The sequence below is a fragment of the Mus musculus genome, chromosome 1 (genome assembly GCF_000001635.26).
Source record: "Mus musculus strain C57BL/6J chromosome 1, GRCm38.p6 C57BL/6J".
Lineage (NCBI taxonomy): Eukaryota > Metazoa > Chordata > Mammalia > Rodentia > Muridae > Mus > Mus musculus.
In genome coordinates this window covers 105285079-105301443 of record NC_000067.6, presented here as the reverse complement: position 1 = coordinate 105301443, position 16365 = coordinate 105285079, and the positions used below count along the sequence as shown (strand labels likewise).

General features: G+C 42.4%; 1 protein-coding gene across 4 annotated transcripts in view; it reads left to right on the top strand.

The window, feature by feature from the left end:
- Rnf152 (ring finger protein 152) overlaps positions 1-16365 on the top strand; it is an 80075-nt gene that overhangs the window by 55548 nt on the left and 8162 nt on the right. The gene's annotated exons all lie outside the window — the stretch shown is intronic.

Below are 16365 nucleotides of genomic sequence, written 5' to 3'. Positions count from 1 at the left end.
TTGCCTCTGACAAAATACCAACAAAGGAGAGATAGTTGTCTTGGCTCAATGTGTGAGCATATGAACTGAACGAGAAGTGGCTGGTTGTCTTGGACCCAAACTGAAGAAGCAGAGACAGATGACATAGGTCATGCTTAGCAGAGTACCCTCATGTTCTGCTATAAAGTGTCTTGGGTGGTGCATACAGATGTACCATAGTGTTCTAGGTGCCCATGAAACAGAAGTTGACTGATACAGCTACCTTGGGATCTCTGTCGATAAGAATGTCACATTGTAGTATACTGAGAAACCAGATATACTGTCACCAAATTGCTAGTGGTGACTGAAAACACATTCTTATGTCTGGCCAGGCATAAGACACATAGAAGAGCTCCTAAAATCCCACTGATGCTATGAATTAACCTAAAAGACTCTCTCCTGTCTCTCTGGTCTACCTACCCCCTTTCTATGTGTATGTGTGGTGTATTCATGTGGGAATGGTAGGGGTATGGGTGGGGTTAGCGTGCCAGTGCACAGAAACCAGAGGTCTTCAGTTTTTCTCAACCTTATCTCAATGTTTTGAGACCAAGTCTCTCCTGATCCTGGAGCTCACGACTCCCAGACCGGCTGCAAAGTAAGTCCCCAGTATCTGCTTGTCTCTGCCTTTCTGAGCTGGGGTGACAGGCTCAAGTCCTTGCACCTGGATTTGTATGAGGGCACCATGGTAACACAGGTCTTCCTGCTTGCCAGCAAGCACTTTACCCACTAAGCCATCTCCAAACTTTCTTTTAATTATTTTTCATTTATAAAACATCTATCTGCTAAATGAGACCCTTTCATATACTCCTAAGTACATTTTGACTAATTAACAAAGATAAATGTACTGTTGGGCCTTTTTTTTTTGTTGGTTTTGTATTTTTGTTTTGGCAAGGGAAATGAAATCTGAAATGAAGCCCACTATAAATTATTGGTAGGGCATATAGAATTATCTAACTAGAATATGTATGCTATTGGCGAAATGATTTTGCCTGGCTAGAAGTCAGTTTTCACCAAATAAGTTCTGTCAATCATTTTAAACCTGCTAACCCAGCACAAATAAATATTCTATAGTATAAAATGAATCTGCAGCTCTTTACAGTAAAGTTTGTTTTTTAAATATACATTTTGTTGTTTAAATACTTTGAGATAAGTGGCATGTATGTACCAACATTTTAAAAACCAAATCAGAAATATCCACACACTGTGAATCACAGTTCAAACCATCTGATGTAAAAATGCAAAATACTCATGAACAAAACTGGCCCTGACCAAACGGATGGCTGGGTGGGTAGAAATGGGTAAACTCTTGCCAGTGGTTCAGGTGCTTGACGTGTAGTGAGTCTGTAACAAAGCCAGTTCAAGGCTTAGGAAGGACTGTGTCTTAATTTCAAGAGAATGACTTGGATTTGATGTGGCCTTTCTGTACAATGAAGATAGCTGTAGACTATGAGACCCATATATCCCTCACATAGACTCAATTTACAATATTGAGGCAATGAGTGAGATGATTCCCTGAGCAACAGTGCTTGACACCAAGCCTGATGACCTTAATCCTGGGAGCCATATGGTGAAAAGGAGAACACACACACACACACACACACACACACACACACACACACACACAGAGAGAGAGAGAGAGAGAGAGAGAGAGAGAAAGAGATGCATACATACAAATACACATACACACATATAGATACAAATATACATATGCACACTACACATACATGCGTATAAACACAGGGATACACATGCCCACCCCCTTACCTTCCACACCCCCACACAGAGTGACTGTAGGCTCACATTTGTTTTTTGCCTCCTAGAATGTTGAGTATTATTACTGTTAAGATCTGAGAAGGAGGGACCCTCAGGCGTGCATAGTCACACTGGTGTCATCTGAGCAACAAACGCTAACTCTGCATCATCTTCCAGGCGGGCAAGCTTCATTCATGTATAAAGATGAGTCCGTTCAAAGTGCTCAGATTAAACACACAGCCAAGGGAAGACACTGGATTCTAGTGCTTCTCCTTGTTCCTGCTGTAACCATAGCCCGTGCATAGAAGCAATGGAGTTTTCCAGATCACAGCTGGCTCTGGTTGGAGTCAGTTGTCTTTGGAAATCTGAGAATGACCCCCCAGGAGAGCCTTGCAGCCACTTTCCTTCAGCTCCTGAGAGATGGGAGGAAGCAGCACACTCAAGGCTTAAGCTTTAAAGACTCAAAATAGTCATGACTCGGTCTTTTCCTTTATTGCTGTTTATATTTTCTAAAAAGGCTTATTATGAAAATATCTGTTTATTGACTGTATAATGATTCCCTTGATGGACTCTTAATTCCACATACAGAGAGCAATGTTATAGGGATCATTCCCTAATAGATGCCTAATTATCATACAGAAGTTAAAGACATGTTAGTAGACAGCTTGAAAACCCAGGGCGCAATGTCTGTCTTTGCACCAGCAGATCTCTTACCTTCCCCTAAAAGTCTCTCACTGACTGCCTCGCTGTGGGTACTGTACACAAACTGAATCCTTATTCTGGAGGAAACATGAAGTGGTTCCTTTGCTTGAAAGTCTTTGTTTCCCCAGATAGACCCAAATCACCCTTCTTCCAAATCTCCACACTACTTCTCTAGCATCCCCTGCCTGACATCACTGCCTAATATCCCTCACTGCCTGAGCAGGGGGAAAAAAAAAAAAAAAAAAAAAACATCTTTTTTTCTCTAGAGCCCCAGGATTGAGAAATAGTGTCTTATATTTAAGAATGTTTGAATGAATGCTACCCTGTGGTCTTCTGTATGAAGTATGAGTATGAAGTCGAGCAAATAGTTTATATCCAAAAACATCATGCTAGGCTATATACAAATATACACAGGCACTGCCAAGATGCCTCAGTGGGTAAAGGTACCAAGCCTAGTGGCTGCCAAGCCTAGTGGCCCGAGACTGATTTTGGGGACACACATGGTAAAAGAAGAAAACTAACTCCTAAAAATTATTTCCTGACCTACATATACATGCTGTAGAACATATGTACCTATATACAGAGACACATCCACACAAAATAAATAAACAATATAGTTTTAAAAATAAAATAAATGTGTATTTGGAGTGGAGATACAGACTAGGGAACCTTGAGTTAAAAGCCAGTTAGGGCTACGTCGGGGGATATGTCATAAAAAAGCAAAAAAGTACACTCAGGATATTGTCAAATCAACTTCCTAAGGGAAATTGTAGATGAGTTTCAAATCCACAATTGCAAAAATAGAAGACAGGGCAGAAGCTGCAAGAGGTGGGGGTGAGGGCAGGTGGATGGTAAACCTGATGAGGCACAGGGAAGTTTGTGGTGGAAATATCTCAGGGGCATAGTCGTTACAGGGTGAGGCATTTGTCAGAACCACCGACCACACACTTTAGATATGTGTGTCTTATTGTTAATTAACTTTGTTTCAAGTTTGGATTTTTAAAATATGTTTAAGAAAACAGAAGAAATCTTTTGAGTTTATTGTTAGGTGAGAAAGCCAGTTAATGATGGATAGCATTGCTTTGCACCACTGTTCAATATCTACTCTTGGGGTTTGTATTTTTTTTTTCCTTCCCTTCTTACTTTGCCTAAATGGGAAATCAACCCTCATTGAGTTACTGCAGCTGGAAGTAAGAGAAAGTAATGAGCAAACTGACAGCTGACTCCTGGAGGTGCTTAATTTTAGTGCCAATGCCTTCAGGGATTCTTTGCAACTCCTATTGGGGTCTTAACTCAAGCTATGAATCATGAGTGCTGAGGTAGGTTGGAAGACTGCAGCGACACTCTGCTCAGAGAGAAGAGCGTTCTGAATGGCTTCAAGTTCACTTATTTAAAAGCGTGTCTGAACCCCACCAGGCGTGTAAGTTTCCATTCTTTCCAGCTTTGCCATTGAATGTTGCTTGAGTTAGTGTAAAGGAGTTTAAAAGTGTGTGTGTGTGTGTGTGTGTGTGTGTGTGTGTGTGTGTGTGTGTGTAGTGTGTGTGTGGTGTGTACACACGTGCACTCGTACATACGCATGTGTGTATATGAGTACATGAGTGTGTATGTGCATATACATGCACGTGCATGTGTAAATGTGTATAAGTAAAAGTGTCTTCACAAACAAGCGGGGCTTGTTTGTTTTGTAACTCGGAGCTTTCGCTCCATGCTTCTCCTACTAGCCTTAGGATACTTGACTCCGGTGAGCCTCTGTTTGCCATGAATTATACGTCTAGGAATGTTTGATGGGTTTGAACATTTGTTTAATATCTTCCTGCATTAGTGGGGGTTTTCAAGGAAGATGAGACCAATAGGAGATGGATACAAAAAGGTGAGAGGGAACAGGATGATGATGGCTGAGATGGTGTAATCTCCTCTATAATAATAATACACAGAGACTAAGGAGACTGCATCTGTATCCACTCCGCTGCCTATGGCTGCTACAACTGTCCAAATGAATGAAGGATTTTTGTCTATATCAAGAGCAATTTATCGTTATGTCTTTGTGAAGTTCCACTAAATGAAGAACTTCCTTTCATGTGCAGTTATTATGAGCCCCATATTCCTGCCCATATGGTTTAATAGTCTGGACCAATTTTCACTAAGGTATTTCTTAGTATTGGGATGTTGGGTATGATGGGTAACTGTAGGTGTTAACTTACCTTGATCAAGAGACACCTAGATGGGGCTGGAGAGATGGCTTAGTGGTTAAGAGTTCTGACTGTCCTGAGTTCAAATCCCATCAACCACATGGTGGCTCACAACCATCTGTAATGAGATCTGATGCTCTCCTCCGGTGTGTCTGAAGTACACTGTACTTAGATTAAGAGGGAGAGAGAGAGAGAGACAGAGAGAGAGAGAGAGACCTAGACATTTGGTAAAGCAGCATGCTGGCTAACCAGGGGTGGTTCATAGCTTACACTTGATGTACCAGTCATCAGGAGGCTGAGGCAGGCTAATGATTGTAAGTTCAAGTCCAGCTTAGACTGCATAGTAAGACCTGTCTCCTCTCCACCACTCCCCCAAAATAGTATGTTGGATGTCAGAGTATGGAGGAGAGCTGTGGAATGGATTAGATAGGCAAGACTATCTCCCAGTGTGTATCCAGAAGTCATTCAGCAGCCCAGAAAGAACAGATATGTGACTTGGTCCTATTCATTTCCCCATTCTCCTAGAACACTTGTTCACTGCCCTGACATTAAAAGCACAAGCTTGCTCTCTGGCCGTCTAGACTCTGGGGCTCACTCCAGTAGTCCTCCTTCCTCAGGTAGAACAAGAATTTCACCATGAGTTTCCTCACCTTCTACCTTAGGACTTGGAGTGAGAGGTAAGCAGGCATTCCAGAATCCTCAGCCAGACAGGTGGTCTGCTATCAGACTTCTCAGCAGTAGTTATCATGTGATCCAGTTCCCTCCTCACCTCCCTCTTGTCTAACTACAGGTATCAATCCCTAAGGATAACAGTGGGTCAGCCATTGTGAATGCTCTTTGCTCTAGCCTGAATTTTCTGCTCTGTTGAATCACTTTATTTGTTGCACCTGTAAAGCAGTGATGTTGTATCCCTGAACCTTCTTAGTTCGAAAGTGGAATATTAAACTACTATTTAAATTCTTTGCATTCTGTAACTTGCCTCACAGATTACCTGTTAAGCTAGTTGGGGATAGGTGTCTCCAGTTATAAGCTGAATGTAGAGAACCAGGGGTATCTTAGTTAGGGTTTTACTGTTGTGAACAGACACCATGACCAATGCAAGTCTTAGAAAAGACAACATTTAATTGGGGCTGATTTACAGGTTCAGTGGTTCAGTCCATTATCATCAAGGTGGGAACATGGCAACATTCAGGAAGGCATGGTGCAGGAGGAGTTGAGAGTTTTACACCTTTTTCTGAAGGCTGCTAATAGAATGCTGGCTTCCAGGCAGCTAGGATGAGAGTCACCCATGCCTACAGTGACACATCTACTCCAACAAGGCCATACCTTCTAATAGTGCCACTCCCTTGGCCAAACATACTGAAAATCATGACAGGGGGCTAGACCGCTAGGGACCAATGACACTCAGCGCTCAGTGCCACAGTGCCTGGGTTTTGAAAGCACAGTTGTATTGGAACTGTTGGTGAGGTGAAAAGTTTTTCTATCCTATCTTAGGAGCAGTGCCTGGGGCCTGTGAATTAAACTGATAGAAAGCAGATTACAAGAGACAAATATTTGTTTAGCATGCGACTTGTGCTGATTGATGGAGGAGTAACTGGAAGGGTTGGCTGGGATGATGGATCTGATGCTGAGTTGAGTAGGGAAAAAGACAATAGGGAGCAGTGGGAGAGACAACTGAGGAATCTTAGGAAAGACAAATGGGTTTCTAGGAGCATGGATGGGAGGTTAGAGTGTGACAGTGGTGGTCGGGGTCTTGGATCTCAACATAAGGGATTCATAGCTACTCTTATCTGTCCTGGGATAGACCTGCCCTAGAGTGGGAATTCATGGCAGGATTTCTCAGAGGCTTTTACTTTTAGCCAGATGAGGGGTGCTCTAAGAAGGCTTAATTTTCATCTGTTGACCCCCATACACACTCAACTTGAAGGATCATTGTACTCAACTTGAGGGTGTATGCCAGTCTACTCCTTATCACGATGGCCTTTACATCCTGAATACATACTGTTAAACTGACAATCATTCCATATATCTAGAACCTACTGAAAAATCAGAACTTAGTACCAAGGATGCCATTGTAAAGCCACTATTTCTTTGAGGTAATGAGACAGCACCTAAAGCCTTAGTTATGCTTTCAGATCTTGTTCTCTCTCTCTTTGAATTTGAGGTTGGATAAAAACAATGAGGAATGGCAGGACCTCACTGTGCACTTCCTGCAATCCCAGAACGTAAGAGACAGAACAAGAGAGAACTCAAGGCCATCCCTGGACTATAGAGTAAGACCCCATCTCAATGTCAATACAGCAAAAATCAGTACTGTGGGGTGGGCGTGTTCACAGTGTTATACACAGTGGTAGTCTAGCATGCAAAGGTTCCTAGATTTCTATCCTAGCACCACAGAAAGTATATATTTGCATAGGAGTTTGGGGATCTTCAAAGGTTCTGGATGGCCTACACATGAAAAATAAGGGGTATTGAGGTCCCTAACTAGGGAAGCATTTGGTTTCTGGGAGCTTGAATGGCGTCTTTGGAGCTGAGCCCCATCAACTCATGCATGGTAAGTGTCTATTAGATCATCACAGCCTTGGTCCCCAGCAATGAGCAAGGCTTGGCTTTGGGTATCTTCACTATCTGCCTTGATACATCCCTAAAGTCTTACATCTGCTCCCCAGGATAATGCTTAACTAAATACAAAGAACTCCAGTGTCCATCCTTCTAATCTGCTCTTCACAGTAGAGCCTTAAGGTCCAGTCTTCTCTCTGTTTCCAGTGGGAAGCAAGAATCCATCAGTAGTCCTTGCTGACTCCCTTTATGGTTAGTTATATGCATATGATAGTGGGAAAAATCTCCTTTCTGCCTGCTCCTCTCTGTCCTGTGCTCTTGACACAGCTCTTCAGAATCTAGGCTCCAAAAGGGCAGGGATACTTGTTTGCCATTTGCTATGCTGTCCCTAGTACCCTGAAAGATGCTTGGCATATGGTTCTCAATAAACATTGGAATAATTGTGTGAACTGCCTTGTCTAATTGGTGTGTAAACCTGTGGTAAGACTTAGCCTCTTTGTTTACCATCTCGTTGACTTTATTGATTTGCCATACTCCTCCTGCTCACATTCTGGCAGCCAGGCAAGTTGATGGAGCAAATTCTTTTTCACTCATTCTGGGACCAGCATCTTTTATCATTTCTTCCCTCTGGGGATCCTGGGCTCCCCTGACAGTCTTTTATAGCTGTTCTCTACTTTATGACCATCAGCAACTTTTTCTTGGCTGTTACTGGGATATAGAGCAAATAAAGACAGTGGGGAGTGATGGATGAATAAAGACCAAGCAGAGTGATGGGGGATGGCACATGTAACCTTGGCCTCTTGCAGAAGCCCTGTGGCCATGCAGCTTCTTTTTTTTCGAAGTAGATTTGGGTTTCTTGGGTTAGTTGGGATGACAGGGTTGTCTTACTTGATCCTGGAAGGGCACTGACCAAATATTAAAAGGTTATCGTTTCTGGGAACCGTGGTGGTGTTTCTGCAAGAGTGTTAGCTCTAGCTGGATGCATTCCTTGAATGGGCACAAAGAGAGTAATTAATGTCTGCATCAGTTGCCCTGCTGTGGCTGGGACCACAGTACCTGATACAAATGACTCAAGGGAGGGAAGGTTTGCTAGGGCTCTAGTTTAATGAGCTCTCAGCCCATGTCTACTAGGGATGGCACGGCGAAGTTTACAGTGTTGTGCATTTTGCATAGGATCCTCATAGCAGACCAGAAAGCAGACAGAAGCCTGCCCCATGACCTTCTGAGAGCCAAGCCTCACTTCCTAAAGGCTCCACAGTCCAGCACACTGGTGGTACCAATGGGAAAGAACACTATAAAACGTGAGCTACTGAGGCATCCCAGATCAAAAGTGTAGAGACTTCAAGTGTAGGCTACCATAAATAGTTTAAATGCTCTTCATCATCTCATATAATATATATTAAGTTCACCAACACAATCTACTTGAATTACCGTTTTATTGTTGAGTATACACGGCATCAACTGATCAAGCACTCTGGCGGAGTGCCAAGCTGTAGGAAACCTAGCAGCATGCCATACAGTGCTTTTACTAAAAAGTCCTTTAAGGCACCGTTTAGTCCAGATGCATTTTGCTCAAGGTAACTTGCTGTTTACGAGTAGAATTATATCTAAGACCCTTATCTCCTGTTGCAAATGGTATTGATTGTTGGTTGGATATTCAAACAAAATCAGTGATCGTCATGATTTGTGTAATATTGAATGTGGCTTTAATGGGTAAGTGTCTTGGTTATAGTACACTTTGTTAGCATGTAGTAACAGCTGTGGCTAGGTCTGGTGTATTTTTCTTTTCCTAATTTACAAAATTAGCAATTTTTTTGTTTTTTTGTTGTTTGTTTGTTTGTTTTTTTGTTTTTTGTTTTTGTTTTTGTTTTTTTTTTTTTGACAGGGTTTCTCTGTGTAGTCCTGGCTGTCTCAAACACCCCCCCCCCCAAAAAAAAAGAGTTGAACCATCTCTCAAGCAAATTTTTTATACTGTTCCTTATATCATGTATATCACATCTTGAACAAACATCCTCTCTGGCAGCCATGGCTGCTTGGTAGGTTAGGTTTCTCAGTGAAAGGATTGTCATGTACTACTACAGGGCTCCAAGCCATAGCATGCCCTTGGCTCCATGGCATATGCAGGCATGTAGGACAACTAGGCTGTGGCTAGGACAGTGACTATGTGGTGAGTAAGCTTCAGGAGGTGGGGCTCACCTAGTGAGAGGTCGCTGGGGGCAGTGAACGTCATAGGTATTCTGTTACTTTTCTTCCTGTTTAACCACTGAAATTCTGCCCCACCCTTCCTACTTCTGCCACCCTGTCAACCACCAGCACTGTCAGCATCTCCCTCCCCATTTTTCTCCATCATCTAAGACTTTACTAACTAAAGAGGTAGCTTTACTCTAGACCTTTGGCTTCTCGAAGTAAAAGAACTCAGAATCCTTGTACAAAGATTGGAACTTATGCAGTGGATCCTCAATTGAACTATGTCAAGATGCAGTATCCACTGCCTCACTGCATCAAAGCTGTGGCTGTTGTTCCCCCAAGTAAACTGTTAATGCATGAAGAACCCCATGTCCTGGAAGGATTGTTCCCTGCTGCAAGAAAGCTAGAAGCCATGGACTTGCCTGTTACCAGGCCATTTCCTTTCTGGCCATTAATTGGGTACATTTGTTATGACACACTACAACAAGTAAGTAGTCTGGCCAGCTGAATTATCAGATAAAACAATGAATTTTTTGGTTTTTTTTGCCTAATCTCATTTCAAATATCTCACTCAAGCATCAGAAAGACAAGCCATTTCAGCAGAAAAAAAAAGAGAGAAGCAATGTAGTGCAAAGTTCAATCATTGAGACTTCTTTTAATGCAACCATTAAATTTAGGTCTTTCTGTAGAACATCAAAGTGGCCAGTTAAGATCAAGTGGATATAACCACTTCATGCTGTGGTTCTCCAGAGGCTTCCTGGTTAGCACCAAAGCTGAGGATGCCTACCTGTGAAGGGAGTGAGCCAACTTGGATTGTCTAGTTCATCAGCATCTACTTATATTCATGTACAGGTTCATGTGCCTGGACTTGTACAAAGCTATTAGAACTGTAAAACGTCAAACAGACTTTTGTTATTTCACCTCCCACTACATTTATTCAAGTATATCACCACACCTGCATGTTTATAAAGATGTACAGATCTCAAAGTAATATGAAATAGTTCCAGATCCCTGATACCAAAGGTCTCTAGAGATGTAATAATACCCCTCACAGACCTTAGTTAATCTGCATAGTGTACAAAAGATATTGTACATATAACCAAGTTCTGTTTTATGAAAACATGCTTGAAAATAAGTTTTGTTTTGAAAGCTGTTTCCTTGGCCACTTTTCCTTATTGTGTGATCTGTTTTTCTCTTCGATCTTTACTTTAGGTTCTTTGAAAAAATAAATTGCAGTGACACTTAACAAATTGGTCCAATATATTCTAGCCTATACTTGTTCTTGTGCATTTTACTGAAGTTCTCAGTCCCTTTAAAATTTCATGAGTATTTTATTTGAGTAGCCCATCCTGCTCTCAAGGAAGGCAATGCCAAACTCAAATTCCCAGGGCAATTGCTGGTGTGCGTGTTTGTATAACATACTTGACAAGAGCTTTGAACTTCTTCTCCAGCCTCAGTGGACAGAGCTCTTATTCCCCCTTCTCTATCGGTGCCTTGCTTCTCTTGACTTCCTGATGAAAGAGAAGAGAAGAGTGATTCATCATTAGCTTCAGGCCATAGCCTCAGATGGTTTTTCTTCTTTCCACCTAACTAATCACCATCATTACTAATCATGTTCCAGAAAACAAACTGTAATACCATACAGCCGGGCTGAGTATGGAACAAAGCTGCCTGGAAGTTAGAAAAAGGCTTTAAGATGTGTCCCATCAAAAATAAGAGCGTGTTTCCACTCTGCTTCGGTGGAACTTGGGTGGAGTTGGAAATTGTGTAGCAGACTCTAATTTTAAGGGAACTTAACATTAAAGTTAAGTGAACATTTCTCCGAGCATGATTTCGTGAATCAGGTTGCATGTTGGCTTTATTGAAAAATGATGGTGCTGCAGGCCTTGGAGCAGTGCCAGGAAGAAGATTTGCATCTATTCTGGCATGCTGTGCAAATGGTATCTCTCTGATAACCAGGAAGTGCCTGTGGGTACTTTTCCTGGGCAAATCCCAACTGCAAAGCACTGAGCAGAGAGGTAAACTCACTTGACCTTCGCCCAGGCTCCACCATCTCCACTGGGCTGATGAGGTCACATAGGCTCAGAGAGGTTAAGTGACTTGCCCTCCTGTTGTTCTCAGAGGTGACAAAGACAGGGATAAGAAAACCAGAGTGATTCCATCTTGCTTTGCTCTCATTATACTGTACTCCAAGCCATTACTTACAAGGTAAATTATATGGAGGGAAGATTATCAGTACATTGACATATTTGGTTTGGTACCATGAAACATTTGTCTCCAACTGTGTTTACAGTGATGATGTTATCTTGGGTATTGTTGTTAAGAAATTTCATAAATTTCAGCAATCTATCATTTTAATAGTTTCCTGTGATTTTTTTTCCTGCTACCATAGTTCAAAGTAGACTCTCCTTCTCTATATACATTCACATCTATGGGTCATGCTATCTCTTTTCCCCATGTGTGCATTCACATCCATGGGTCATGCTATGGCTTTGCTCTATGTCAGTGAGTTTGACACTAAAAGTAGCCAAGAGTGTGATTCATAAACACATGATGAGGAGTTTTGGTTTTGCTTTCTTTTAGACAAATTAAGTAATTATGCCAGGTACACAGAAGGAGTGTTAGTGGATTCACATAGAGCTGCTCACCAGTCAGAAGCCAGTGCTCATCACACAAAACTCTGGGAAGGAAAGTTGCAAGTTTAATCGGTGGCAGGCACCAATTGAGAAGATGGCAAGGGTGCTGTCTCCAAAGCTTCATGGGTAGCTCAGACACTGAAAGCATCTTTTTACAGAGAGGAAAAAAAAAAAGGAGACAAGGACCAAGAAGACAAGAAGACCCCAGGGTCTTCCTTCTAGGGGCATTTTGTTTGTGCTTCTGTAAATCTGGCCTCCTGGGGCTTGTTCCTGTAGTTTCTTGAACAAACATCCCTTCTCTGCAAATTCAACCTCACAGCAATTGACACATTCTGTAACAGTTGATAGAGAATAAGAACAATGACCTGCTCTGATGTAATTTGAAGCTCACCATGTTATGGGTTTTTATAAATTTACAGATTCTTCAGCAGTTGGCATCATAATAATTTAGGTGTGGCTTCTCTTAGAGGGCGAGGCATAGGGAGAGCAGAAGGAAGCCTATCCTCAAAGCAGTGGCTACCTCTCCAGGACTTGATCTCTCCATTGTGGAGCAATGCACCCACTTTCCTCTTTTTTGAATCCGTGGCTCACATTCCCATATCCATCCTTGATTCTCTTGTGTAACGAATTAATTGACTTGCTCACTGTGGTTTAAATACCTTCCTGGAACTTGCTATGGACTATATCCTAAGCAAACTCCTTGTATGTCACCTCTGTTTCTCCCAGCTCCCTTTTAAGGCCTTGCTTTGACTTCTTCATGCTGTGATCTCTTCATTGCCATTTATTGCCTGACCCTACTCTATTCAAGTAAGAACTCAGTTCTCTTTAAGGGGATGGTGGCCACTGAGACTTTGACTAGGCTTCCATGAATATGGGTAACACAAATTGGACTTGCGTTTTATTTTTTGGGGGGAGAGGGGTGATTCACAAGGATGAGGGGGGTGGGGAGGAATGGAAAGAAAGCGCTGCAAAATCTGATTAACAAATTAGAACTATAGTGTTGTGGAGAGTTGGAACGTTACAGGTCATCCAGAGACTAATAACCTCACCTTAAGTTAGTTGCAGCCCTGAAACAACCATTCCTTTCCCACCTCTGTGTCAGAACTAACATCCTGTGACTATCTAATGATAGAGAAGCAGTTACAGCAAGATAAGGGGAGCTTTTCTATGGGTCTAAGATGCCATTTGTGACATTCTTAGCTTGTGGGTTAGAGCAAAGGAGTGGTCGGTCTGCTGTACCCACTTCTCTGATGTGTCCCTCAATATATTTTAAACTTGCCTCCATTTCTTTGTTCCATGAAACTGTAAAACTCTTTCCACACTGAAATAATGGAATTTGGGGTAACCTAAATCTGTGTTCCCAGGCTATGGTCACTCAAACTTATTCCAGAATAAACTACCCCTTATTCCTTTTCAGAGGAGGGGTGTGCTTTGTTGTGTCAATGTCCATTAAAAACCTCTTAGCACATTGCATAGATACCTTGTTTACTGAAGCCATGGCTCCTCTCTGTCTAACCTAACAGTCTATTCACACGTCTTCCTCATCTGACCCAGACGGATCAGTCTTACTCTTAAAATTGTTGTTTTTCTATTGGCTGCTGTAAAGCCCCATGCCTGGCACGTGCTGCTGGCCACAGTCCTCAGTCCATTGCCTATACTGTCTTCCTTCCCTGGGGAGTCTGCTCTCCTGGACCTGGAAGAGAGCTCAGAGCATAGGTGTTATGAGAAATACTTTATTTATTTTGTCTTTGCTATACTGGAGATAACCTGGGACTTCACTCTCTCACTGCACTATTTCCTCAGCCCTTAATTTATCTGTTGATGATCCTAGGCATTGAATCGGGGACTCACCACATGCTAGGGAAACATCTAGTGCTGTACTGGAGTTTCTTTCCTTCGAAGGTGACTATGCCAAATACCGAGCATAAGAGAAGGGTAAAGCTGTAGTCACCCCAGTGCTAGATCAAGCTCTCTAATGTGGGAGGTGGAGGAATCACTAGGTCATGGATGCTGTCATTTTCTTCGCTCATGCTGTTTTCCTAACCTGACAACAGCCTGCCTAGTCTCTTACTCTGCATGCATCTGAACTCTCTAGAGGTCAGATTTTTCCCTAGACATCCTTGACTCCTCCAGCTTTTCTGACACGGTGTAACAAAGCTTATGTAGTTACAGCTCCCAGCTCTAATTTGGGACTCTCTGTAGACAGACACCATGTCTTAGCTACAAAGATAGATCTAAAACCCCAGGCACAGTGACATGCACTTGTAATCCTAGTGACTGGCCCATGGGCGGTGAAGGTAGGAGGGTTCACTAGCCAGCCATGTCTAGACTGTTGGTGAAATTCCAGGCCGATAAGAGACGGAGTCTCAAAACAAAAAGTGGGAGGTGACTGAAGAATGACCCTGGGGGTTTCCTGTGACTCCCACATGCATGTGAACGCACATGAAGGGATGTGCTCAAACATATATGTATATTTGCACAGTGCTGGACTCAGATTCACCTTGATACATGATAGATCCCTATGACTAGAGATGTTGTTGGTTCTGATATGGACTTTTGGAATGTTGTATTGTTAATTTTAATTTTAGTAACATGTCAAAATAGGTGCTTTTAAAGCACAAGTATGTTTCTCTTCTAATTGACTTTATCAGTGATTAATTTTTGTACTGTATGTCTATTATGCATAACCTTCACGAGGCTTCTCCTGTCTTGGTCTCTCTTGTTTTCACTACTGTGCTGTGTGCTAGCTGGCCTCATGTTTCTGGCCAGTGATGTCGCTGCCTCTGGTCTCACTATACTTTAGAATGCTGGTATTACAGATGTGGGGTGCCAGCAGCAGCTTTGGGGACTTTTCATGGGTTCTGCCATCTGAACTGAGGTTGCCAGGCCTCCATACCACGTTTGCACCCCAGGCATCTCTTTCTGCAAAGTAGGTTCTTTTTCATGCATTCTAAAATTTTATTTTAACAACGTATATATCTAAGAGGGTGACTTTTTTATTTCCCAAAGGAAATTATATTAGAAATATAAAACTTTCCGGCAAACAGTTCTTTCCAGAGTCATGACTCCATGCAAAGAAGCAGAATATGGCTGCTTTCGGACTGGAAGCAGACCTGGGCAGTCTTCCTTGAAAACCTGGGGAGCAGAAAGGGCAGCCCTCGAACCTCATTTCAATTTCAATAGGTATCTCCCCTGATACTAGGGAGGGCTGCACACTTATACTCTATATAATATACAGTCTTCCTGTTAGTTCTTCACTAATAATTGTGATCAGTGAGGTTTTTGCTTTTAGGAGCTAGGATCTGGGACTCGCTGTACAGCACCTTTCTAGCATGTGTGTAGCCCTGGGTTCATTCCCCATTACTACTGAAAATCTCACCAAGTTTAACCTTTAGGCAGGCAAGCCTAAGTAATCATGAAATGAGAGACCAGACTGAGTTTCTTCTGTGGAGTTGGCCTGCAGTACTTCCAGACCCTCTCCTACCCTGCTTTTGTTGTGGGTGTCTCTTGTTCTTTTGGCCACTTTTAAGATGATTTGATAAGAATTGTCTTACAAAAGGTGTTTGGAGGAAGAGATAAAAAGATGGACCTTGTGAGCTTCTGCCTGTGGGGTTATTTCAGTCACGCTGTTTGCCTGCCTAGAAATGTCACAGTGAAACCCCTTCCTTTGGGAAATCCACGTATGTAGAAAGAAATGAGACTGACAGATAAACTTCCTGCCGTGAGGAGCAGAGTTTGCATCCCTAACATCCAGTTGTGGTTACCTCCTTTAAACCTAGCACTCAGAGAGCAAAGACAGGGGACAGGTAACTAAGCTGGCTAGGCTGGCCGATGAGCACGCCATGTTTTCAATGGAAGAGTCCCTGCCTCAATGAAATGGTTTGGAGAGAAACTGAGAAAAACTGACAGTAGCCTTGGGCCTACATGTACATGTACACGTACATGTACATACACACATGCACATACATAGGCATACACCAACATTGGGGGAAAAAAAGAAAAGAAACAATAAATGTGGAGGTGATGGGATGTGTTAATTATGGGGATTTACTCGTTACACAGTGTGACCATGTATTGAAACATCACATTGTGCCTCGCAAATTCACGGTAGTATTATCTGCCATTGCAAAATAACAAAGCTTAAAGACACAATGAAAGAAAGGAGTGGTCATAAAACAAGGAAGCAATTCTTACACAAGCACCTGCTCTATCAAGTTCCCTGTATCTAGCTGTGAAGTCTTACAGGGAGGTAAGTAAAGGCAAGACATGGTATGTGGTTTCCTGCTGGGCGTTACAGGAAACCTATGGTCTTACCAGTAGGA